General features: G+C 42.8%; 1 long non-coding RNA gene and 1 pseudogene across 1 annotated transcript in view; both read left to right on the forward strand.

Annotated features, from left to right (window-relative positions):
- LOC106842855 (uncharacterized) overlaps positions 1 to 21,802 on the forward strand; it is a 37,368-nt gene extending 15,566 nt beyond the window's left edge. The window contains exon 3 of the long non-coding RNA XR_011496644.1: positions 20,595 to 21,802. This is a non-coding gene — a long non-coding RNA (uncharacterized lncRNA). The remainder of the gene's footprint in view (positions 1 to 20,594) is intronic.
- Positions 3,690 to 5,190, forward strand: LOC106842874 (UV excision repair protein RAD23 homolog B pseudogene; annotated as a pseudogene).
- Positions 21,803 to 26,645: the final 4,843 nt, after the last annotated feature.

Below are 26,645 nucleotides of genomic sequence, written 5' to 3' on the forward strand. Positions count from 1 at the left end.
TCAAAACAAACCACTAGGAAAACAAGTAACCAAGCTACAGACCAGGAGAAAATATTCACAAAACATGTATCTGACAAAGGACTTATATTTAGGATATGCAAAGAATTCTTACAACTCCATATATATTCCTGTCATATTGGCAAACTTTCAAATATTGAACACTATAAGGATGTGGGGTAACAGAAATACTTATATATCTTTGGTAAGGGTTTAAATTGGTAGAAATCATTTGGAAAGTAATTTTCTGAATATAAGTAAAGCAATTCCATTCCTAGGTACATACCATAGAAATATTCTTTCTCACGTGCACACTGCTTTGCAGTAGCGATGAAAAAAGTTGAAAAAGAATTTAAACGTCTGTGTAATGGAATACAGTCATGTGCTGCACAATGATGTTTTGGGTCAACAATGAACCACATATACGATGGTGGTCCCATAAGGTTAGTATCATATAGCCTAGGTGTGTAGTAGGCTATACCATCTAGGTTTGTGTAAGTACACTCTATGATGGTCTCACAATAAAATTGCCTAACAACACATTTCTCAGAATATATCCCTGTCGTTAAGCGACGTATGACTGTAGCATGTAACAGTGAAAAGACCTAGAGCTACAGATGCAAACATGGATGATTCTCACTAGTGTTGTAATGAGTGGAAAAAAATAGGGGAGGATACATACAGTTCTGTACCATTTATATAAAATATTTAAAAATATAAATATTATATCATAATTTTAGGGGCACATGCACAGATAATTAAAATCTAAAGATATTTTTGAGAATAATAAACACAAAATAAAGAAAATGGCTAGCTATGGGGTAAAAGAGAAGAATGGGACCTTCAACTCTGTTTGTAATATTGTATTTCTTTGGCTATGGGTGGGGGTGGTCCACGGAGTTTGTTATAGTATTCTGTTAAAATTTTTAAATGTTATTAACAGTACCACTCAGTTGAATTTAATGTGCTTAACCAGAGATTTTTTTAAGAAAAAATAATTTTTCTTAGTTGTTTCATGTGTATACTGCTCATCCAAGGCTGTAAAGATCTACTTTAAATATTTATAATGATTACTCAGAGGTGATGCAAACAAAGACCATCAAGAGATTATCATTAAAGCTGAATGTGACTCACTCTAACATTCTGAGCTGTCCAAGTTAAATTTCACTAAAACTTATATCTTCAGCCTAAAGCACATTAAAAGGTTATTATCAAAACAAAAGATGGTGTGACTCAAACTTCTATATTAACTTGTGAAACATTTGAGCATTTTCATAACTCTTATACCTGGCCTATACTCTTGGATTCACCACTGTTATCACTTAAAGTATCGTGTCCTTTCAACACTAGGAGTTATCTTCCTTTAAAGCATGTCATATTTCCTTTTCATTTCCTTTCTCAATGAATATGGCCATCACTATTTTCATAAGCACCCTAAACTAGGAAAGAGTTTAGGATCCATCACCCCTCCATTATCCAATCTGTTCAACAAGTCTTTTTATTTGTACCTTCAAAATGTCTCTCAAATACATCCTAACAGTCTATTCCCACTGCCATTGCCTTTCTCCAGATGAAACAAACTCCTGCCTGAACAGCCTCCTAATCAGCCCTCCACTTGTCAGGAATCAATTCCTTTGGGAAGCCCTTCCCTTCAAGTTGCCCATAAATCAAAAGTATCATTTTACTGGAAGGCACAGGTCTTACACTATAGTGGAAAATGGTTAGTTAGCAAGTATTCATTTTCCTAAGCAATCTTTCCAAATTATAAAATACTTGTTAGGTTACAATGACATGCAGACTTTTGATTAGTAGAGAGAGAAAAATGGAAAGAGCATTGCTCCCAACCTGCAACAAACAAAAAAGGCTGGATAAACTTCAAATTAACAGTTTTTCTTGAACCCATCAAAGATTGAGGTCACAGAGCAAACAACTAATGTGAAATCTGGAGAGAGACAAGCATCTCCATGGAGAATCAGGAACCAAGCATTTGCTTACTTGGGGCAGATACTGTCAACTGTGATATGAGCTGGTAAAAAGATTTGGCTAGAAATTTTTAACAAATTGATAATGTCCAAGTGTGGACTAGTGTAAGAGTGTGATGCCCCTGGGGGGCACGGACATGAGAGTTCACATCCTCTTGCAAGCTTTTCCTCCAGGAACACTAGCAAGTACTCATAGGGGAGATCTGGAAGAATCATGAGAAAGCTCTCCCCTTGGGGTCAAACTCTGTCCAGACTCACTTCCTCTATCTCTTCTACGAAGCAAAGTCTTAATCTGCAAGAGGGAGGGAACAGCAGTCACTGCCCAGATGCATCCTGATCCACATCCCCTGTCTCCCCTAAGGAAAAAAAGCCTCAGTCTGCAGCGGAAAGAGCAATGAAACTGTAGCCTACTGGCACTGGTGGAAATATACCAGCATCTAGGGGAGGGGACCAGGAAAATAAACAAAGCTCTACCCCTGAGGAGGAGCAGGAATATGTGCTAGGCTCAGCATTACATCCAGAGAAAAGACAGGAACACTTGTGAAGGACACACCACAGAGACTCAGGTTCACAGTGCCTAAGACTGAGGCTTAATCAAAACATGAGAGAATGCTTCCTCCTCTGCCCCTACCACCATACTAACCAGCACTGAGTAAAAATAAACTGTAGAATACAGGTGGGAGAATTGCAAGAGACAGATTTTCTCTTAGAAGTAAGGTAAAAAGAAGACTCAAAGCCAAGCAGGGAGCAAACTTCAGACCTTAACTCATCGCTAGATTAACACAAACTCTGACATAAAGATGTAGGAGAAGGGAAGCTGTGCTCATCTCTCAGTATAGCAAATATTTACCTCATATCTACTGCCCTATACCATAGGCCCAGTTTTCAATAAAAAAAATCAAGCTGAGAAAAAACACAGTCTGAAGAAACACAGCAGACCAGCCCTGATGGCCTAGTGGTTAAGTTTGGCGCACTCTTCTTCAGTGGCCTGGTTCAGTTCCATACCACTTGTCTGTCAGTGGTCATGCTGTGGCAGTGGCTCACATAAAATAAAAAGAGGAAGATGGGCAGCAGATGTTAGCTCAGGGAGAATCTTTCCCAGCAAAAATAATAATAATAATAATTAGAAAATAAAGGGGAATGTCTTGCACAGAAATCCACAAAAGATAAAAAAGGAAAGAGACAAAGCAATGATTAGAACCACATGAAGATATGACACAGATGTTAGAGTTGGCAGACAGGAAATTTAAAATAACTATGAAATGTCTTAAACATTCTAATGATAAAGATAGACAACATGCAAGATCAGATAGGTAATTTCATCAAAGATGTGGAAACTATGAGAAAGAATCAAATGGAAAGGATGGAAATCAAAAACACTGTAGTGGAGATGAAAATTTCCTTGGATGGCCTCACCGGAAGATTGACAAAACAGAGGAAAGAACCAGTGAGGTTTTAGACAGGTCAATAAAAGTTACAGAGATGCAGGGGTGGGGGAGGGGGGCGCATCTCGGCGAGTCACGATGACGGCGGCCGCCAGCCCGTGGTGAGCTAGCGGATTCTCTGCTGGTCTCGCAGAGCCCCTCGCGCCTCCTGCAGACTCCGGGGCTGCCGCCGGGCACGTGAGGGAGCACGAGGGCCCGAGCTCGCGGGGAAGGCTGCAGTCGCGGAGGCACCGGCGCGGCCGAGGGCCAGGGCTGAGGGAGAGGCCGCTCCACAGGGAGAATGCGACAAGCCCCCACCCTCCACCGCCTTCCTCCCAAGTGCGCAAGGTGCGCGGGCGACCCCGGGGCCCCTCCAGGCCACAGACCCCGCCCAGCGGCCAGCACCCAGAGCAGGCCTGGCAGCCGAGCTGCGCGCGGCACCATGCGGGTCACCCTGAAGACCCTCCAGCAGCAGACCTTCAAGATCGACATCGACCCCGAGGAGACGGTGAAAGCACTGAAGGAGAAGATCGAGTCTGAAAAGGGGAAAGATGCCTTTCCTGTAGCAGGTCAAAAATTAATTTATGCAGGCAAAATCCTCAATGATGATACTGCTCTAAAAGAATATAAAATTGATGAGAAAAACTTTGTGGTGGTTATGGTGACAAAACCCAAAGCAGTGACAACACCAGCACCAGCTACAACACAGCAATCAAATTCTGCCACCACTACCACAGTTAGTTCCTCCACAGCACCAGCTGTGGCTCAGGCTCCAACCCCCGCCCCTGCTTTGGCTCCCACCCCCACCCCTGCATCCATCACTCCAGCATCAGCAACAGCATCTTCTGAACCTACACCTGCTAGTGCAACGAAACAAGAGAAACCTGCAGAAAAGCCAGCAGAAACACCAGTGGCTACTAGCCCAACATCAACTGACTGTACATCAGGAGATTCTTCTCGGTCAAACCTTTTTGAAGATGCAACAAGTGCGCTTGTGACAGGTCAGTCTTATGAGAATATGGTAGCAGAGATCATGTCAATGGGCTGTGAACGAGAGCAAGTAATTGCGGCCCTGAGAGCCAGTTTCAACAACCCTGACAGAGCAGTGGAGTATCTTTTCATGGGAATCCCTGGAGATAGAGAGAGTCAGGCTGTGGTTGACTCCCCCTCCAGCAGCTAGTACTCGGGCTCCTCAGTCTTCAGTGGCTGCAGCTGCAGCAACCATGACAGCGACGACTACAACAACAAGTTCTGGAGGACATCCCCTTGAATTTTTACGGAATCAGTCTCAATTTCAACAGATGAGACAAATTATTCAACAGAATCCTTCCCTGCTTCCACCATTGCTACAACAGATAGGTCCGGAAAATCCTCAGTTACTTCAGCAAATTAGCCAACACCAGGAGCATTTTATACAGATGTTAAATGAACCGGTTCAAGAAGCTGGTGGTCAAGGAGGAGGGGGTGGAGGGGGCAGTGGAGGAAGTGCAGAAGCTGGAAGTGGTCATGTGAACTACATTCAAGTAACGCCTCAGGAAAAAGAAGCTATAGAAAGGTTAAAGGCTTTAGGATTTCCTGAAAGACTTGTGATGCAAGCATATTTTGCTTGTGAGAAGAATGAGAACTTGGCTGCCAAGTTTCTTCTACAGCAAAACTTTCATGAAGATTGAAAGGGGCTTTTTTTTAATCTCACACTTCACACCAGTGCATTACACTGACTTTGTTCACTGGATTGTCTGGGATGACTTGGGCTCATATCCACAATACTTGGTATAAGGTAGTAGATTGTTGGGTGTTGGGAGGGAGGGACGTAGGATACAGGCCAGGGATAAATACAGTGCATGTCTGCTTCAATTAGCAGATGCCGCAAATCCACACAGTGTGTAAAATACTATACAACCAAAACCAGCTTTTGCAGGTCTTTATTTCTTCTATAAAACAATAGGTAACTTTTCCTAGGTTTCACTCTTTATAGTGTACTAGATCCAGAAATTTAGTGTAATGCCCTGCTTTATATTTCTTTGACTTAACGTTGGTTTCAGAAAGAATCTTTGCTACCTAGAATCTACAGGCTCTATTTCATGGCAACACTGGATAAATGGCTTTGTGAAATTGAAAAAAATTTTGGAGCAACTGTAAACAGAGATGCCAAATTATTGATGGTTTTTGTTGCTGCTTCAAATAAGTATAAAATTAATGTGTAAGGAAGCCCATTCTTTCATGTTAAATACTGGGGTGGGAGAGGAGTGAAGGGGAACCTTTTCTTAAAATGAAAATAATTACTGCTATTTTAAAATGTCTTGATCATCGAATGGTGAGACCCTTCTAACATGATTTGAGAAGCTGTCCGAGTATAGGCAGAGTTATTTTCCTGTTGACATTTTTTTGGTTTGTTTTGGGGAAAAATTGGTAGGTGTCTAATTACTGTTTACTTCGTGGTTATATTGCAGTAAAAGTTTTAAAACCACCATTGCGTGTTTGCTTTTGATGTATCCCTTTGTGAAATTAGCACTTTGGGGCCAATGGAGAAAGGCAGCATTCACTCTCCCTCTTCCCCTTCCCCCGGCAGAAATGTGTTCATCAGCAAGTCGTCAGTTCAAACTGCTGCCTTTTTTTAAACCCACAGAATGCTGATTCAGTTCAAAATTAATGCAGATGTTTCAAAACTGGGTTTCTGATATTTGTAAATGTTTTTCCTTATTAGATAAGAGTGTATGACCATCAAAATCATTAGGATTATATTGCTTTCATAAAGAGAAGTGGACAGAACTATATAATCCAGCATCTTTTATTGCTTTTGAAAGACTGGCAGAATCTTTTGGAAGGGTTGGGAGAGGCAGCTGGAAAAGTACTTTGGAAAATATACAATCAAGATCTCTCATGACATATTAAAAGAAAAATCTTAATGGCAAAAAAAGAAAGTTACAGAGATGCAGAGATGGGCAAAGATGCAAAGTGTAATTAGAGTGTTAAATTCCCTACTATCATTGTGTTGCTGTCTATTTCTCCTTTGATGTCCATTAATAATTGCTTTATGTATTTAGGTGCTCCTATGTTGGGTACATGGATATTTGCAAGTGTTATATCCTCTTGTTGGGTTGTTCCTTTTATCACTATGTAGTGCCTTTCTTTGTCTCTTGTTACAGTTTATGTTTTAAAGTATATTTTGTCTGATATAAGTGTTACACCCCAGCTTACTTTTCATTGCCATTTGCATGGAGTATCTTTTTCTATCCCTTCACTTTCAGTCTGAGTGTCTTTAGGTCTGAAGTGTGTCTCTTGTATTCAGCATATGTATAGGTCTTGTTTTTTATCCAATCAGCCACCCTATGCCTTTTGACTGGAGCATTTAGCCCATTAACGTTTACAGTACCTATTGATAAGAATATACTTATTGCCATTTTGTTGCTTTTTTTCTGGGTGTTTTAGTAGTTCTTCTCTGTTCCTTTCTTCTTCACTTGCTCTCTTCCCTTGTGGTTTGATGGCGTTCTTTAGTATTATGTTTGGGTTCCTTTCTCTTGATTTTTGTGTATTTATTACAGGTTTCTGGTTTGTGATTTCCATGAGGTTCATATATAATAACCTACATGTATAGCAAATCTATACTAAGTTGACGGTCTCTTAGGTTTGACCTCTTGCTAAAAGCTTTATTCTTTTACTCCCCACCTCCTGCATTTTATGTTTTTGATATCATATCTAACCTCTTTTTTTGTGCGTGTGTATCTGTTACCCTCTTATCATGGAAATAGTTAATTTTAGTACTTTTGTCTTTTGATCTTCATATTAGCTTCATAGGTGGTTGATCTGCTACCTTTACTATATATTTGCCTTTGTCAATGGTTTTATTACTTTTTTTGGATAATTTTCTTATTCCTCTTTGTGGTCTTCTCTTTCCCACTTAAATAAGTCCCTTTAGCATTTCTTGTAAGGCTGGTTTCTTGGTGATAAACTCCCTTAGTTTTTGCTTGTCTGGGAAACTCTTTATCTTTCCTTCCATTCTGAATGATAAACTTGCTGGGTAGAGTATTCTTGACTGTAAGTTTTTTCCTTTCAGCACTTTAAATATATTGTGCCACTCCCTTCTAGCCTGTAAAGTTTCTGCTGAGAAATCAGCTGATGGTCTTATGTGGTTTTCCTTTTATGTAGCTTGTTGTCTTTCTCTTGTGACTTTTAGGATTCTCTCTTTATCTTTAATTCTTGACATTTTAATTATAATGTGTCTTGATGTGGGCCTCTTTGGGTTTATCTTGTTTGGTGCTCTCTGTGCTTCCTGTACCCGGATATCTGTTTCCCTCCTTAGGTTAGAAAGTCTTCAGCTACTATTTCTTCAAATAGATTCTCTGCCCCTTTGTCTCTCTCTTCTCCCTCTGGGACACCTATAATATGGATGTTAGTGTGATTGATGTTGTCCCAGAGGTCACTTTGACTGTCCTCATTCTTTTTAGTTCTTTTTTCTTTTATCTGTTCAGCTTGGGTGATTTCCTCTAGTCTTTCATCCACCTCACTGATCTGTTCTTCTGTATCATCTACTCTGCTATTAGTCCCTCTAAGGAATTTTTTATTTCCATTATTGTATTTTTCATTTCTGATTGGTTCTTTTTTATATTTTCCAGTTCTTTGCTGACCTTCTCACTGAGTTCATCCATTCTTCTCCCAAGATCAGTGAGCATCCTTATGACTATTAGTTTGTACCCTTTATCAGGTAGATTGTTTATTTCTGCTTTGTTTAGGTCTTTTTCTGAGGATTTGTCCTGTTCCCCTATTTGGAATATATTCCTTTGTCTCCTCATTTTGCCTCTTTCCTTGTGCTTATCTATGTTTTAGGTAGATCAGCTATGTCTCCTGATCTTGGAGAAGTGGCCTTATGTAAGAGATATCTTATGAAGCCCAGCAGTGTGCTTCCCTCTCATCACCAGTTCCAAATGTTCCAGGAGTGTCCCCTGTTTGGGATACATGTGTCCTTCTGCTGCACAGGGTTGCTCTTGCTGCAGGTACATGAGGAGGCTAGGCTGTCCCTCTGGCCAACCAGTTGTAATGCTCGGCTGCATGTGGCTGCTATGGTCCCTCAGTCACTTTATCAGGCATGGGGAACCCCAACACAGTTGGCTGCAAGGTCTAAGTGCACATACCTGCTGCAGTTTTTCTATCAAGTGAGTAGACCTCAAGTGTGGCTGTTTGCTAGGCTCAGGGGTTTACAATTGCTGTAGGCCTCTGGCCTGCAAGGCTGTTGTCAGCCCTCTCAGGAGTGCAGCTGGGTGGGGCCAGCCCTAGGCATGATAGCACTCAATTGTTTCAGGTGTTGGAAGGTGGGACTGATCCCCTATGTGGCTGTTTGAGAAGCACAGGTGTTCTTCAGCTGATAAGCTCCATCACTCACAGGTCCACACACTCCATCAACACAGTCTGCCCTGAGCACACACTGCAACCCTCTGAAGGGGACTCACTCACCCCACTGCAGAGGCCCTACACACTCCCTGTGCACATGCTCCAATTCTCTGAAGGACACTCACTCACCCTGCTGCAGGCCTACCCCTTGTGCAAGGCCTCCCTCTCACACATGCCCTGCCCCACAGAGGCAGAACCACTCACCCTGCTGCAGAGGTCCCACAGACCCTGCCTGTGCAGGCCCACAAGTTGCCCAAGGGTTGGTGTTGTGTGGAGCCAGTCCCTAGATCAGGCTGCCTGCCATGGCTGAGCTGGATTAAATTGGTGTTATAGTGGGTGTGGCTGACCCCTGCACTATCAGACAAGGGGAAGAACTCCAGTGGTGTCTGCAAGAGTCTGTGTCAGCAAATCTGTGCTAAGTCACAATAATGGCTGCCACCAATGTCTCAGTCGCTGGGGAGGTGGTCCCAGCCTGGGGAGGTCTCACCTCTTACTGAGATGTGCCCAGAGTCTATCAAGTGAGTCTCTTTTTACCAAAAGGCTGTGCACCTTTCTTTCTGGTGATTTTAGGTTGCTTTCTGAAGCACGTGAATTTGTGTGTGGGCCCTTGAAGAACAGGCTTTACTTTCCCTTATGTCCAGTAGCTTTTCTGAGGGTATTCCCCATTGTTGTTAATAGCCAGCAAAGCCAGATATTAGGATACTTGTCTTGGTTGTGCTGAGTCCAAAAGCTGTTTATTGTGGCAAAGCTTTCCTGCTCAGATCCCCCACTCCTCCAGGAAAAGCTTTGTACCTTAAGATTTCTCCTAGCTGTGAAGCACTATGGCTAAAATGTAGCATTTTCCTCTCCAGAAAGGAATTTCTGCCTCTTCCACCTCAGTCAGCACTGTCTCTTGTTGTGGGTTTTTTTAAATCCAGTTTTCAGTTCTTTCTAAAAGGAAATTGTTCCAAGAGTAGTTGTAAATTTGTTGTGCCTATGAGAGGAGGTCAGTTCACAGACTTCCAGTGCCGCCATCTTGACACCAGATCTGGAGTAGTTTTATTGATTTCAGACAAAGTAGATTTTAGAACAAGGAAGATTATCAGCAATAATATGAAACAAAAAAATTAATTTAAAGCCTAATTTAAAACCTTATGACAATATCGCAGAAGGCAAAAAATAGTTTCAGGGAATCTTAATGTTCAAACTGAACTTTAATTTCATATATACTTTTACTTAGATTTTCTTACTGTATATATACATTTATTAAATAAAGAATTACTGACATTTTGTCATCTAGAAGCATTAACGAAAGTCAGATATCTTTCTGATTCCCACAAATAGTTTGTTACTTTGCTGGATGATTTTGTCTTTTTAGACAAATTGGTAGGGAAACACACCAGCAGTCTATTGAAAATGTTTTAAGCTGTTGATATTTAATGCATTATCTTCTCATTGTTACCTGATGGAAGCACAATCAGAGATCCAAGTAGGAGTGAACTAAATTGCCTTCTTTGGCTATTGGGAATACTGTTCATGCTTGCCTGAAGGTAGATAAGAGAAAGGAATCTATGAGTTTGTTTCCTATTCTTGCAGTATTTTCTCCTTTGGGAGATATTAGAATTGGTGCCAGAGCATTTGTATATATCTGCCAGGAGATTTTAAGTCACTTTATCTTTGAGTTAGAGGGTAATATTGCTTTACGAAGTTATGTAGGGTAAATTGACTGATAATTCTTGACTTCAAGGCTGGATTAATGATATATTTATAAGTATATTTTATTGCTAATGTATAGTAACATTCAAAGGGCATATAAATAATGAAACAAACATTTGCAATGTAGGGCTATTATAATACACCACCAATCATTTTTAACTAATCTGATTAAATTGACATTATGTTAGGAGTTTTGAAGTTCCTAATAAAAAGCCAAGAATAAAGGATTCCCAAGGGTGGTAACTAAAGGTAGTAATGATTCTAATATGCACACTAATCCATTTATCATGAAATAGTTATTAACTGAATATTATGACTGATTAAAATACCTAAAAGAAAATAATGCATGTGAGTAGACTGTTACCTTGGCGCACCTCAAAATAGATTCATAGGTGTTGATAACATTAATATTATTAATAAGACTCATGCAGGACTGTAGGCAAATAATTGCTGAAAATGTCACAGCATTTAATGGGCTTCCAGCTACTCTGAGGTGGGAAAAAACCTACTGGCGCTGGAGAGTCTTGGATTCTGGTTTTGCTATTATCATATTGTACAACTTCAGGCAAGACACTACAGCCGTGCATGTCTGCATGTGTGTCTCAGTTTCCTCAACTGTAAAAAGATGTCAAACAATTCCCCAGTGATCTGTAGGGTCAAATAAAGTGAGATGATAGATAAGTACTTATGTGGGAGAAGATTATGAATGTGGGTGAAGACCATGTGGATTGCCTCATAATTCAGAAGCACAAATGCTTTAGTCTTATTTATTCTACTGCCTGCCTCAGCAACACAGCTGCTTTGATGTCAGGGTTTTAGATGACCAATTGTCTTTTTACCAAATCCAGAAAATACATGATAAATGTCAATACATGAGAGTGGTGTTCATCTTAAGCTCTCTTCAAAATAAAGTAACTTCTCTTCTTATTTCTGGGTTTATGAGTAGACTACAAATTAATCTAAAATGTACCATTTGAGAAAGATAGCTGTGGTGATATTGGAGAATCAAAGAATCAAAGTGATTATTTTATCACATTTTATTTTTAAATTTTTTGGTTTGGGGTTTTTTGGGGGTTCTTTTGCTGAGGAAGATTAGCCCTTAACTCACATCTGTGCAAATCTTCCCCCACTTTATATGTGGGTCGCTGCCACAGCATGAGTGATGAGTGGTATAGGTCCGTGCCCAGGATCAGAACCCAGGAACCTGGGCCACCAAAGCAGAGCACACTGAACTTAACCACTATGCCACAGGGCCGGCCCCTAAATCATATTTTATTTTAAAATTTAAAAAGATAAAGATGCTTCAAAGGGAGGAAATAACATTTGCTGACAACTTTGTGTGTGTTATGTCTCAACTCCTGACAGTATCACCCACGTTTTTACTGTTAAGCAAAGTAAAATTCAAAGGGGAGAAAAATCAATTGTCTAAACTTCCTTTCTTGGATATCCTTGTTTTGACCAACTCCAAGCTCGTTCACTTTCCAACTTATCACAATCTGTGAAAGAAACTAAACAGAAGGCCAAGAGCACAGTCAAATTCCTTTGAAAACTATTCAGTTTCCCTCAAAGAACACTGTCCCAAAACACTTACTTTTAATATTTTCAGTCTTCATTTCCCATGACATACACTGAGTTTTGAAATTTCTAAAGTTCCTGTTAAACTTGACCTATTTCTGAAATTTATTTTTTTATTTTTTAATTTTAATTTTATTTTTTTTTTGAGGAAGGTTAGCCCTGAGCTAACATCTGCTGCCAATCCTCCTCTTTCTGCTGAGGAAGACCAGCCCTGAGCTAACATCCATGCCCATCTTCCTCTACTTTATATGTGGGATGCCTACCACAGCATGGCATGCTAAGTGGTGCCATGTCCGCACCCGGGATCCGAACCAGCGAACCCCAGGCTGCCAAAGTGGAATGTATGACCTTAACTGCTGTGCCACCAGGCCGGCCCAGTAGTGTGCCCCATCTGAGGATCAAACTTTCTGAAATTTAAAAAGTTGATTTTACAGTCAACAGACTCTCAACATGAATATTGACATTTCAGAGAGCTCCCAACATAAAGTTACTTCCATCCATTTTAGTTGAATCTCAAGCAATCAGAGCTCTGTATCCAAAGGTTTACTTGCCCAAATTCATGTATAAAGTGAGAGAGAAACCAGGACAGTAAATAGTGCCTTTCATTTGTCCATGATGTTTATAAAGTTTTAGGTTTGGACATTGTAGCTACAAACCTCAAGATATCCTGTAGACCCAGGAATTCTATCTATAATTAAATCAAGTTAGAAACACTTAATAGAGACTTTCCCAACCTATTAATACCCACAAAACTTGGAAACTCACAACCACACTAAAACCAGAATTTGATAGGTAGTCATTTCTTAGAATCTAGTAAAAATTTTCAGGATGATAAGGCAGATGGATAGAGCCAAACAAATGTCAGTAAGTGGTTTACCCCATGTACCAGCCCTGCTTTTTTTTGAAAGAAAGCAAAACTTTCCTTCCCTCTCCTGTGTGTACTTTCTGTAGACATCAGACATCAGAAAGGCTGTCTGTCTTCTGGCTGGGGGCCATACCTTGGAGTAGCCAAAGTGTTATTCCCTGTGCCTTTACCCACAGAAGCCTTATGTACCCATTTGGAGCTTAGAACCCTGAGGAAGCATCAGGGCAGGCAGTAGACAGGGACCGGTGAGGCTTGTGACTTATCAAGAAGTTTCAGTAAATGATGGGAGAACTTAGAAAGGAGAGTAATAAGATTTTCCCTTGACAGCCAGATTGTGAATTCAGTGGATAACTAAATGGAGAAAACTTAATTGAAGGCATCAGCATGGATCTCTATTCAGCAGTCCTCACTCTAATCGGATTGAACATGTAGGCAACTACAGAAGGAAACTCCCTCAGAAGAGGGCCTGAATCAGCCATGTAGAAAGAAGAGAGACCAGGTGATCACCAAGATGATGAGAAGCTAACCATTGTCCAGCAAAGAGAGGTTCACACCCAACAGACCTGGAGCATTTGGTTTGTGGTGGCAAAGATATCTCTAATATGAAGATGAATGTGGACATGGTGAAACATTGGTTATGGACTCTGAGCATTCCAGTGTCATCTGAGACCATCCCAGCCTTAAGAGGAAAGCATCCAGCTATCGTGTCTTAAAGCCATGGAAAATTTCTTTTATTTAATTCCCTTTGTTCATTGCTACCCTCAATAGTCAACCTTTGGATTATCTGGCCTCCTGCATAAGACTGCCTACAGGGAGTATATACGAATCCCTTGGGCTTCAGGATTTTCTCCCCGTGTAGAGATTTCTCATTGAAAGTCAGATTTGGGGCTCTGATCATGGCTTGGCTTTCAGGTAGCTGCTCCAGGGAAAGTCTGCTATTGATTTTGACTTTATTCTGCTTCTTGAGATGTTCTTGTAAATTATTAATCTAGCCTGTTTATTTTATACTTCGATCCCATTCATTAGCTTTATTAATGTGAAATGCCCATTCTCAGGGAGCTGATAAAATAAGCACAAAAAAGAGGCTAAGGACCAGTGATGGGGAAGAGTGCCCCCAAGTGAGGCCTCTTTGGGGAAGACTTTGTGTCCCCGTGTCACATCCTGCCATCACCACTGGCCTAGGAGCATGTCCACAGCCAGACATACCTTTCTGTAGGAAGGGACAGAGAAAGAAAGAGCCCAGGGAGCAGCATGGCTCAGAGTATCATTCCCTCTCACCCTTCATCAGTTTGGATCATTAGAGAATAAGGCGCTGGGATAGAAGAAGCTCCTAACTCACAGAGTGGTGAAGTCAGGAAGCCTCCAAGTGGTAGAGAAGCCTCAAGGCTATGGCACAGGTGTGCAGCTGCACTTTGATAAAAATATTACATAATGAGAATACAGAGCATCTGCTCAGAGTGAGTTATTGTTAGAAGATAAAAAACAACATCCCATAATTGATAAAAAGGCACATATGCTTCAACAGAGACACAGAGGGGAAAGGCTAAGCATGCCTTCAATACCAATGTGAGTCTTCTGGTAGATGGGAGAAGACCTGAAGAGACAGGGAGAAAGATGGGAGGGAAGGGGCAGAGGCAACACAGGCCTTGACTTGGAAGGGACACACCTATCTCCAAACACAGGAGGTCACATTACCTAGGCTCCCAGAGCCTCACCACCCTTACCCACCTACCTCAGCTGAGGGGGTTGACCCTCAGAGGCAGCAGAGGAGGCCCCCTATCAAGTCACCACAAAAGAAGGAAACCAGATCTGTGTGGTTGAATAGTCCTAGCAGAATTTCCCCTAAATCTCCAGACACCCCCCCCCCCCCCGCCCCACCATCGGGCATTCCTACCATCAAAAGACTCTCCAATATACAGCTCTTCCTTGACTAACGATGGGGTCACATCTGGATAAATGCATCATAAGTTGAAAATATCCTAAGTTGAAAATGCATTTAATACACCTAACCTACTGAACATCCCTTAGCCCAGCCTACCTTAAATGTGCTCAGAACACTTACATTAGCCTAAGTTGGGCAAAATCATCAAACACAAAGCCTATTTTATAATAAAGGGTTAGATATCTCATGTAATTTACTTGTACTGAAAGTAGAAAACAGAATTGTTTTATGGGTACAGAATGGTTGTCTCCATTGCTTACCCTCCTAGTCGCTGATTGGGAGCTGCGGCTCACTATTGCTGTGCAGCATCAGGAGAGTATCCTACTACATATCATGGCCCGGGCAAAGATCAAAAATCAAAATTCAAAGTACAGTTTCTAATAGATGCATATTGGTTTTGCATCATCCTAAAATGGAAAAATTATAAGTCCAACCATGATAAATCGGGGACCATCTGTAGTTTAATCTAGAAGATGCATCTTGAGAGTTTCTGTGAGACAGGGAGATGGTGGTTTCTTCCCCATGGTTAGGAGGGCTTGGCCACACCAGAGCATGAAGAAGAGACAGCATGTCCACAGGTATCTAAAGGACCAGGGCTTGCACCAGAGCGGGGAGAAAATGATTCAGAAATAAAGGCTGAGGAGACAGGGTAACACCCTACCAAGACACATGATGAGAAGTTCTGTGGTGAGATATTTTCATCCTACAGCTGAAAAGGAGTCTATTGTGCTTTATGTCCTGGACTTAGTTATGTACTGTGTAGTGGAGTGAGTGTTTTCACCAGAACACCTCCAGGACCTGTGCTGCATTCGTTCATCCAAGACTCTTTCCATAAACCTGAGACAAAGAGTGAAGTTATAAATACAGTCTCTATATACCCTTATATGATAAAATTTGACATTTAAGAATCCAGGACTGAGAGGAGCCTCAAAGGGCAGGTTCTATACATGGGGAGAGGAAGAGAGAACTGCCTTCCATATGACAGCCAAGCAGAGGGACTTGGGAGCATTGAAATGTTCAATGGGAATTTTTTTTTTTAAGATTTTATTTTTTTCCTTTTTCTCCCCAAAGCCCCCTGGTACATAGTTGTATATTCTTAGTTGTGGGTCCTTCTAGTTGTGGCATGTGGGATGCCACCTCAGCATGGCTCGATGAGTGGTGCCATGTCCGCTCCCAGGATTCGAACCGACGAAACACTGGGCCGCCTGCAGCGGAGTGCGCGGACTTAACCACTCAGCCATGGGGCCGGCCCCTCAATGGGAATTTTTAAATGGAATTCTGAGAATTATACAAAGTGACCCCTCCGTAGCTTCAAATCTTTAGCAGAGGAGACAAACATCTTAAGGGGCTTGCTGTGGAAATGAATGAAATGGCTGAATTGGAAGGCATGGAAAAGAGAACCACTGACATCTGAGTTATACATTCATTCGTGCAAACCAATGCTTAACGAACACCTCCTGCAGGCTGGGGCATCAGACCTGCTGAGAGCCTCCAGCAGCCCCCGCTGCTGTACGAGGGAGTCTTCGCTCCTTCCTCTAAGGGCCTCAGAACGCCAGCCTCAATTTCCCTCTTGATACCTCAAATCTGGAGAACCTAATGTGGGAGGGATGGCACCCCAGTGGAAGCCCCGCTCTGTGATGATCCTCCCCATCCCACAGGTGACAGGCTTATTCGCCATGACCACAAGTTATTTCCCATTTCTACCTACACCCTCCACATCTCTATAGCCCTCTGTACTCCTTTGCTGATAAAATATAGGTCGGAGGAAAACAGAGCAAACTAAGACCCCCACCCCAGTACCACCAGACTGAGGCCAGGGAAGGGAAAAGAAGTGACAACCCTGAGAAGGTGAACCAACCTCATAAAGCAGTACATCTGTATGTGGATTTAAAGTATGTTGGTTTATGGACAAAACCCATGACCTTCCTAGTGCAAATGCTATAGAGATATACAGTGGGTATGTACATTATTTAGGAGAAACCTTGGTATATTAGTTTCAATTGCTGCTGTAACAACACAAACTTAGCAGCTTGAAAAAGAACGCATATTTATTATGTCAAAGTTCTGGAGATCAGAAGTATGAGTTGGCTTTGCTGGGTTCTCTGCTCTGGGTTTCCTAAGGCAGAAATCAAGGTGACGGCCGGTGGGCTCTTGTTGGGAGGCTCTGGGAAGAATCCACTTCCAAACTCATTCAGAGTTTTGCAGAATCCAGTTCCTTGCAGCTGTAGGACCGAGGGTTTGTTTCCTTGCTGGCTGTCAGCTGGGGCTGCTGATAGCTCCTAGAGGCCGCTCTCAGGTCCTTGTACGCAACCCTACATCTCAAAGTCAGCAACGGTGTGTTGAATCCTTCTCATGCTTGGAATCTCTCTGATTGCCTCTTCTGCCATATCTCTCTGACTTCAGCCCGAGAAAGTTCTCTGTTTCTAAGGATTCATGTGACCAGATTGGGCCTACCTGGATAATCTAGGATCCTCTCTCTATCTTAAGATTCATAACCTTAATTATACTTGCGACGTCCCCTTTGCATATTCGCAAGTTCTAGGGGTTAGGATGTAGACACCTTTGAGGTATCATTATTTTGCTTTCTACAGTTGGCTTATGTCTAAATTGGGTTCCCTAGAAGCAGACCCTGGTTTGAGAATTTGAATGAAAGTAATTAGAAAGTGTTTCCAGGAAAAACCTGGAGAGGCGAAGGGGAAGTGGGATCAAGAAGAGAAAAAGGCCAAGTAACATGTGATTGTCAGACAAAGTCCCACAGAGGGAACTTTGGCTCAACCTTGCAGGGTGTTCTGGAGACAGGTTAGGCACACGTCAGGGACAAGGAAAGTGGCATATTTGTACCCCACATCCATCAATCATTGGTCAACGGCTGACCCTGGGAGGGGAACATAAATTCCCAGGCATGTCTAGCTCTTCATGTGCACAGGCCAAGAAGACTCTGACATAGGTGCAGGTGCTGGCTATGGGGAGGGAAAGCAATGAGGAGTCAGTGTGACCAAAAATGGTAACAGGATCAAGGGGATACAGGTGCAGCGCACTAAGAGAGGCAGCTACAATTTTTCTGCAGAGGATTTCCAGCAGGAGGTGACAAGATCCAATGCTCTGGAGATCAACCCTGGCAGAATTATTCCTGGAGAAAGGAACACGAAGGGAACCAGGTAGCCATAAGGCCCCAGAATCATGCAGAAAAGTAAACCATTAGCTACTAGCCATTGGAGGCAGGAGTTAAGCTCCATAGAAGCAACAGAGAAGGCTGAATTGCCTAGAGTTGCTGGGGTCCGCACTGGTGAGTTTTGAGCACACTTAGCAGACAGACTCCTTGACATGAATCCTAGTTCTTATCTTTGTACATGTGGATCCTTCAGTCAGAAATGTTCTCATTCTCTCTTTACCCAAATCCTACATATTTGAAATGCCTCCTCCCTCATGAAGCAAATCCTGGTTCCCCCACCTCTGGATGCCCCAGGACCTTGCCAAAATCTCTTCTGTGAAACATATGACTTTGTGTTTTGCATTATGCTATTTACGTCCATGTCTTATCTACCCAGCTAGACTGATCATCTAGAGACCTGGGGCTGTGCTGTGTCAGCTCTATGCCCAGAGGCTGGCACAATGCCTCAAATGCTATGGTCCTTGGTAAGCACTGGCTGAAAGTCATGTAAGCGAAGGCTTCCTGCTCCCAATCAGCACTTACACACAGTTGACTTGGGAAGATGTGGGCCCCCTCCAGAGCTCAGGCCACCCGCAGTGCCATTTGGCATGCACTCAGTTCTTTTCTTCCACTATCCATGCCCATTGTGCCCATCGACAGTCCATTTCCTGGCATCAAAGCTGACTGTAGCAATTCTTGCTTCCTGGAATTACTCACAAGTCTGAATTTTCTGCCCTGACCAGGTAGATTTCATCAACTACATTTCTACATTTCCAGCCATTTTGGTTTCCAGAAAGTAAACCAAGGACAGAGCAGAGAAGTACTTCATCTCCCTGACATTCTCATCTGCAATCTGGGAGAGGCAGCCCTCAGTTATTGTTGACTATTATTGACAGAGTGAGTTGAGGAAGAGCCACAAGACCTCAAATTCCAGGCTTTCCTTCATTTGCCTCCTTCTCAGCTTCCCCAGGCTGTGAGGATGGGGCGCCAGCCCTCTGGCCAGCACAGGTTCAGAGGTTTTCATCCGGCTCCCCTGGCCTTCGCTATCTTGTTGCTGGGGCTGCTCTCTGAGGAGTGAGCATTCCACTGAACAGGAGAATCAAGGCTGTTCCACTGAGCATGAGGCCAAATTGAGCCAAACTGGGCCAGGCTTTGGAGTCCACATGCTTCTGCCTGAGCCCTGCCTCTGCTCCTTACCACCTTGGTAACTCTGGGAAAATTACTTAGCCTCTCTAAGTCTGTGAAAAAGACGCTCAGCTGCCAAAAGGGAGTTCTCAAGGGTTTCTGTCTCAGAGGGGAATGTTAGGCTCAACTGACATAACTGATATGCAAATGTGTTGAAAGCTGTTGGGTGTTGCACATGTTAAGAAAATTATTCCAGTCTCAAGTTCAAAGTGAAAGGGCTCTAAGTCATTTCCTGCATCCTTGGATCTGGATGGTGAGAGATGGGGAGGTGGAGGAGAGACTTATCCAAATAGATAAGGTTCCTCTTGTTTAACATGGCTGAGTCACACACTCACTCATCCATGTACGGTCATTGATTCATTCGTTCAGTCTACAACTATTGAGTCCTTGCTACATGCCAGACACTTTTCTAGGTTCTGGGGGCAAATATGAAGATAGGGAGACTCCAATGGATGGAATTTCTGTAATTCAAGCAAGAGATGATGATGTCCAGAGATAATGACAGCACACAAAGGAATGAAGACTGAAGAAAAGTACACAGAGTTAATTGATATACGGGAAGTTGAAGGAACAGGATAAGGTTTTTTGGATAAGGGAAGAAGAATCTGGCAAGAGAAAAGATAGAGTCAAGCACAAATCCCATTTTCTGGCTTGAGCCAAGAGGTAGATAATGGTGCCAAACACAGAGTTGGGGACCCTGGAAGAGGAGCAGTTTGAGCAGGAAACATGGTGAGTTCAGGTTGGATCACAATGAGTTTAAAGTCCCTGTGGGACATCAGATGACAGATATTTGTTAAACAACTAGGTCTAGAAATTGGAAAGAAAGCTGGGTTCAGCAGATAGACTTGGGAAACATCAACATGTGGAATGGATGGGACCATCCACTGAGTGTTTACTACACATAGAGATACAGAGAAAAATGGTCTCTGCCCTCAAGAAGTTTAGTTTAAAGGAGAAGACAGACAAAAGAGTTGATCTGAATATGATAGTAGCATAGTGCACAAAGGGAGTACAAAGGATTGTGGAAACCCAGAGAAAGAAGACGTTAATTCTGCCTGGAAAGGTTTCAGAAAGCTTCCAATAGAGCTAACATTTGTTCTGGGCCTGAAGGGTGTGCCAGGAACGGAAGAGTCCGGGGATGTAGAGATAGTGCAAAGAGCCAGAGGAGAGGAACTGAGAAAACAAGACCAAAGGAGTGCTGAGCTGTGGCATTTGTACAGATGCTGGGGGCTGTGGGGATTGGGCAGGTTGCAGAGTAGGGAAGGGAGAAATGAGGCTGGAAAGGCATATTGAAGTCCAGTCATACAGGCAAAGGGGCATGGTGGTGATTCTGTGGCCACTGGAAATTTTCTTTGTTTGCTTGTTTGTTTCTAATTAGTTGTTTGTTTTGCAGGGGATAACACGACCAAGTCTGCATTTTCAAGAGATTACCCTGGGAACATTGTGGAAACTGGATTGAAGAAAGAAACTGGTTAGAGCTTTTGTGTGAGAGCATCAGTACATTTCCTGATGATTTCTTCACTTGCTGTAGAGATCCAAGACTGGAAGAGAACCAGGCTTGTAGTCTATTCGATCATTAACCCTTGCTAAGTCTTTGTGCACCTACGTTTTACAGATTTCAGCGTAAAAGGAATTTCACCATAGCCTTACTTTCCTCAGTATATTCCGCAAGGATGCAATAAGAAGTCGGTATAACACGTTGGAAAGTATTCAGTGGGCTTTATGGAGAGTTATTTTTCATGCACAGTAGGAAAGGGTCTTTGGTAGAATCAAGCTGAGAGACAGAAACCTTATTAGCATAAGAGTTCATCTAAGTTTGATCATGGAAAGCCAACACTGTTAGCGAGAGAAAGGTTTGTCTGGTAGAGGCAATACCTGAAGTCTCTGAAAGATCTAAATCAATTCTCCTATGAGAGAGACTGCAGATCTGCCAGTGCCCTTCCAGGAAAGAGTGAAAAACCACAATCAGTATGGTCTTCAGAACCTTGAGTGAGTATCATCTCCCAGAATGACAGATGGATGGAAGGTGGTTGGGGTGCTGAGGTTAGAAAAGATCCAGAGGACTTGGTGTGGAGGAGAAGGGAGAGTGATGAATTCCTTGGTGCCTGTCCTAGATGGACTTCAGAGGGACTGAACAGTGAATCAATAAGAAGAGTAGTGTTTTCTCCCATATTCTAGCACAGAGCTGTCCCATAGAAGTATAATGCAAGCCGTATATGTAATTTTAAACTTTCTAGTACCCAGATTTTTAAAAGTAAAAAGAAATAGGTGAATTCAATGTTAATAATATATTGTATTTAACGCAATATATCCCAAATATTATTGTTTAACATGTAATTGATATTTTAAAATTGTTAATGAGATATTTTACAATTTTTTTCATAGAAAGTCTTCAAACTCCAATGTGTGTTTTGCGCTTAACCATATCTCAATTTGGACTAGTTACGTTTCAAATGCTCAATAGCCACATGTGGCTACCATATTGGACAGTACAGTTCTCGACTGTGTTGTCTTAATCATCTCATGAAAGTAATTAAGTGGTAAGTGATTGAGTAAGTAGACCAAAATTCTACTACTTTTGATAATAGACTGGACCACACTTCCTGGTATTGCAGACATAACTGAAGGTTACACATATTTCCTTCGAAGCAGTAACAGTTTTGAGAATTTTCGTTAATGTGACTGGAAAATGCTACATCTCATTTCCTAATTAAAGCAGACTTTTGGACAATAGGTTGGAAATTGCCCCTCACTCTTCCACCGCGAAGAGACCACTCCATGTATATTTGAGGAAATAAACATGCAGCTGGGAGGACAAGTCAGGAGGGGATATGTAAATATAAAGTAAGTGGTTATGACCTGGTCTCCACTTGAGGGATATGAAGGATTACCTACAAGTAAAATAATTTGGCAGAAAAGAAACTAAGCAAGTGAAAAACAAGAATGGACCAACAGAGGGTCAACCCTCAACCCTGGGCAATTAATCACCTCACATTTGTTTTGCAACTTCTCACACTTACCAACTCTCACATAGGAGAAAGATGGGCCAATATATCAATCAAAAGTTAGCTTCTCAAAATGATACCTTTTCTCCTTTTTGCATTATTATCGGCTATTAAATAATTCTCCTGTTTGGGATCTTGGTTAGTTTGGTGAATGTCTCATACCTAATTTCACTGTAGTTCTTCCCCATTGAGTTCCTAAAATGAAAATCTTGCCCAGTTTTCCACCTGTTCACTGATCCACCATTTCCTTTGCTCTGGGGAAGGAAATATAACCATTTGACCTCAGAGTTGAATGTGTGGCAGATGTGAATTTCCATTCTAATAACACGCAACCAGATCCATGCATTTACTGCCAGTGACTCTTTGCTCATTGACCATGCTCCCTTCAACCCACTGGTTCCACCACTACAGCCTGGGCAGTGGTGTGAGCAGCCACATCAGGAGTGGAGAAGTGGCCTCCTGAAGGAAGAAGGGAAAGTAAAAAGGAAAACCAGATGTGACATTTCTGATATCATTTCTTACAGAAAAAGAGACAGGATGGAGCCTGGATACCTTTTCCCTTTAGGTGGGAGGGATTTTTAGGGTCATGGTACAGAGGACCACCCACTAGCTTTGAAAGCACTTTTGTGGGAATTAGAGGGGAAAAAATGCCCCCTCTGGGCAGATGCAACCCCATGAATGGGCACAGCATGGTGAGAATCATGGGCTGGATTTCAGCCCTTACTCTCCCCTAGCCCGCCATCATTATGCAGTGCACAAACTGCTGAACTGGGCGCTACAGCCCTGACGTGCACCATTCACACACACACTCCCTGTGCCTGTGAGAGGAGGTCAGGATCAGCAGTTGAAGGCAAGTAGGATGCGGCTGAGCCCCTGGATGCCTGGGCCTGCTGACCTAGGTGGCAGCCTTGAGCAGGGCCCTGCTGGGGCCTTGGAGGTTGGTGATGAACTCTCACATAATGCTTTACCTTCTGCTCACGTTTCATTTCTATGCCTTACGGGAGACTAGGAGCCCTTGTGAGCGAGGGGACAACAGGAAGATGGAGGGAAAGAGCTCTGGCCTTGAGGGCCAAAGAGGACCAACTGAAGGCAAGTCACTCTCCTCAACACAGGGTCTTCCCTTCCAGCTCTGAGAATTCATCACTCTCCAGAACCTCTGATTCCTTAACAGCAAAATTGCCCCACACCTAGGATGTTATCAGAAGACCAGGCAGCCGACAACATTTTATAAACTGGTGAGTGAAAAAAGCTGCCTGTGCACACTGGTTTGGCCCATCCTTAGGGAGAGGATAAATGACCTCACCCATCTCCTCCTAGGACTGGGCCAACTGATGCTCAGAATGTCGTCTCCACCCCAGCCCAGCTGGCAACGGCCCCACCTTGAGTGGTCAACAGCAGAGCTATGCTCACTGCTTCCCAGAGCCCACAACCAAGGACTAACTGCTGTTCAATCTGGATGTGAGTAACTGGTTTTGGATGACTCAGGGTAGCAAGTGAAATGCCTGCCAGGTAAAGCAAATGATCAAATGAGAATAACAGATCGCAGTGGGCTGCGATGACCTGGGCACCCGCTGTGCAAAGAGGCGACCACACCTCAGCTCCAGTGATCTTCCCCACCACGTGGACCCAAGTTGCTACTTTTTTCCAACTTTTCAAGAAAAACTGGAAATTCCATCTTTTATATGAAATCATCCAATTTTCCCAGATTGGCAATGAGTTCACTTTTAAAGTCACTTAATGCAGGTTAAACAAATTGAATCTGTAGGCCAAATATGGTTCAGGGGGCACTAAGGAAGGGCCCTTGCTCTGGCTCAAGCCTGGGATCAGAACTGGTCTCCAAAGGATGCATGCCACAGCCATTGTGTTCTGGCTGTGCTGCTTCAAAACTGCCCTTTGGCGTGGCAAACTGGCTTACACTGTATGAGATGCATGCGCATATGTGTGTGTGTGCATTTTTCAACTGTACATTGAGATACCCCAGCCATGAGAACATCACTGAATGCTCTCACAAACTCTGCAGCACAGGACAAAGTATTATTATGGCCATTTCACAGAGGAGGTTACATGACTTGCCCAATGACCAAGGCAAGATTTACACTCAGGTCTGACTCATTCTAAAACCATTTTTTAATTAGGTTTCTTAGCACTGTTCACCTCTCCACAGAGCAGAACATAGCAAGAGCAAATGAACCAAATCAACAAATATTAGCAGTTACCAATTCTGGAGATGGTGTAGCAGGTGGGGCTCTCCCAGGAGTCAGGTTGTTGGTGTGCTATGCAAAGGAAAGCTGGGTGAGTGAGCCTCAGTGGCACTGTGGACCTACTACCATAGTTCCCTGTACCTGCCATATTGGTTCATACTTCTCTACCCTTGCGTATTGTTTCTACTGCCTAAAATGTCCTGCCATGATTTCTTAAACTTAGCAACTTCCTACTTCCTGCTAGAGTCTCTCAGGACCCTAATTGGGTGCCACCTTTTCCTGGGAGCATTTCCTTTTTTTTTTTAAAGATTGGCACCTGAGCTTACAACTGTGGCCAATCTTTTTTTTTTTTTTTTCTGCTTTATCTCCCCAAACCATCCCATACACAGTTGTATATCTTAGTTGTGGGTCCTTCTAGTTGTGGCATGTGGGACGCCGCCTCATTGTGACCTGACAAGCAGTGCCATGTCCGTGCCCAGGATCCGAACCCTGGGCTGCCGCAGCAGAGCGCGCAAACTTAACCACTCAGCCACGGGGCCAGCCCCTCTGGGAGCTTTTCCTGATGGCTTAGCTGACTCCCCTGCCCTTCAGCTGATCTGCACAGTAGTTGTCTCTTAACTTCCTGGCTATCCACTCATTATAGTATAGTGCCCAAGCCCTACAGAGGAGGTGCTCAAAAAACACCATTGAATAAAGGAAGCAAACATCAGATAGATGACTGGAAGAAACTGGATTTAAAAATCCCTTCTGTGTCTGGGGCTGGCCCCGTGGCCGAGTGGTTAAGTTCGCGCGCTGCTGCAGGCGGCCCAGTGTTTCCTTGGTTCGAATCCTGGGCGCGGACATGGCACTGCTCATCAAACCACGCTGAGGCAGCGTCCCACATGCCACAACTAGAAGGACCCACAACGAAGAATATACAACTATGCACCGGGGGGCTTTGGGGAGAAAAAAGGAAAAAATAAAATCTTTAAAAAAAAAAAAAAATCCCTTCTGTGTCAGTCAGTTTAGGCCAGGCTGTGGTGTAGTAACAAGCAATCTCAATGTCCTAACATATGAAGGTTTATTTCTAGCCCGTTAACAATCTCATGTGGGTCTGATGTCTCTTCAGGGAGCCCCACTCCAAGTGGTGACCCAAAGACCCAGGCTTCCAGTAGCAACCAGCTGAGGAAAGTACAAGAGGGTCACACTCAGCATCACTTCTGCTCACAGCCAGAACTGCTTACATAGCCCCATCTGTGGAGCTCCTGTAACTCACTGAGTAGCCATGCTGTAACTAGCCAGAACTAGTTGTAAAGCCCAGTGAACTGAAAAGGGACTGGGAAATATGAAGAAGCTGTGGATAGTGGATGAGTGGTAAATGTTTCAGCCATAACTTCCAGTCAATGATAACCTATAAACTCTCTTTTTTATGTAATAAAATACTCCTGGAACAGTTAACAGAATAGTCAGAAATAGTAAAAATTAACTAGGATCTAGCCTAGGGGTATCAGCTTGACACTAGAAATGCAAAACATTTCCTGCCTCATGTTTAATTTGTTAAAAATCCTCATCTATCCTTTTCCTTTCCATATTATAAGTGTTGAGATTCTCAGAACTGTTTTTGGTTTTTTCCCCTTGGTACAAACTATTGGAATTTCAGCACTCAGCCTTGACATTTAGAAGGTTTTCTAATAACTGGTGAAACAAATCTTAATAAGAAGGAAAAAATGTTCATCTTATCCTAAAGCTACTGAAAGGTGATAGTACTTTGCTTCATAAAATTATTCTTTGTTGTTGCATACCGTCATGTCAGCTCCAACTCCTGATGACCTGTGAATGAGTGATGTCCGCAATGTCCTGTGCTCCACAGCCCTACTCACTTCCTGTAGACTCGTGCCTATGGCTGCCTTTATGGAGTCAACTCATCTCATATTTGGTCTTCCTCTTTTCCTGCTGCCCTCTACTTTTCCCAGCATTATTGTATTTTGCAGATTCCCGCCTTCTCATGAGGTGCCCGAAGTAGGACAGCCTCGGTTTTATCGCTTTTGCCTCCAGTGATAGCTCAGGTTTAATTTGCGCTAAGACCCACTTGTTCATCGTTCTGGCTGCCCAGGCTATACACAGAGCTCTCCTACAATACCATATTTCAAATGAATCCAGTTTTTTCCCGCCAGCTTTCTTCATTGTCCAGCTTTTGCAACTGTATGTAGTAACTGGGAACATGAGGGTGTGGATAATCTTGGCCTTAATCTCTAACGA

Source organism: Equus asinus, chromosome 21, assembly GCF_041296235.1.
Source record: "Equus asinus isolate D_3611 breed Donkey chromosome 21, EquAss-T2T_v2, whole genome shotgun sequence".
NCBI lineage: Eukaryota > Metazoa > Chordata > Mammalia > Perissodactyla > Equidae > Equus > Equus asinus.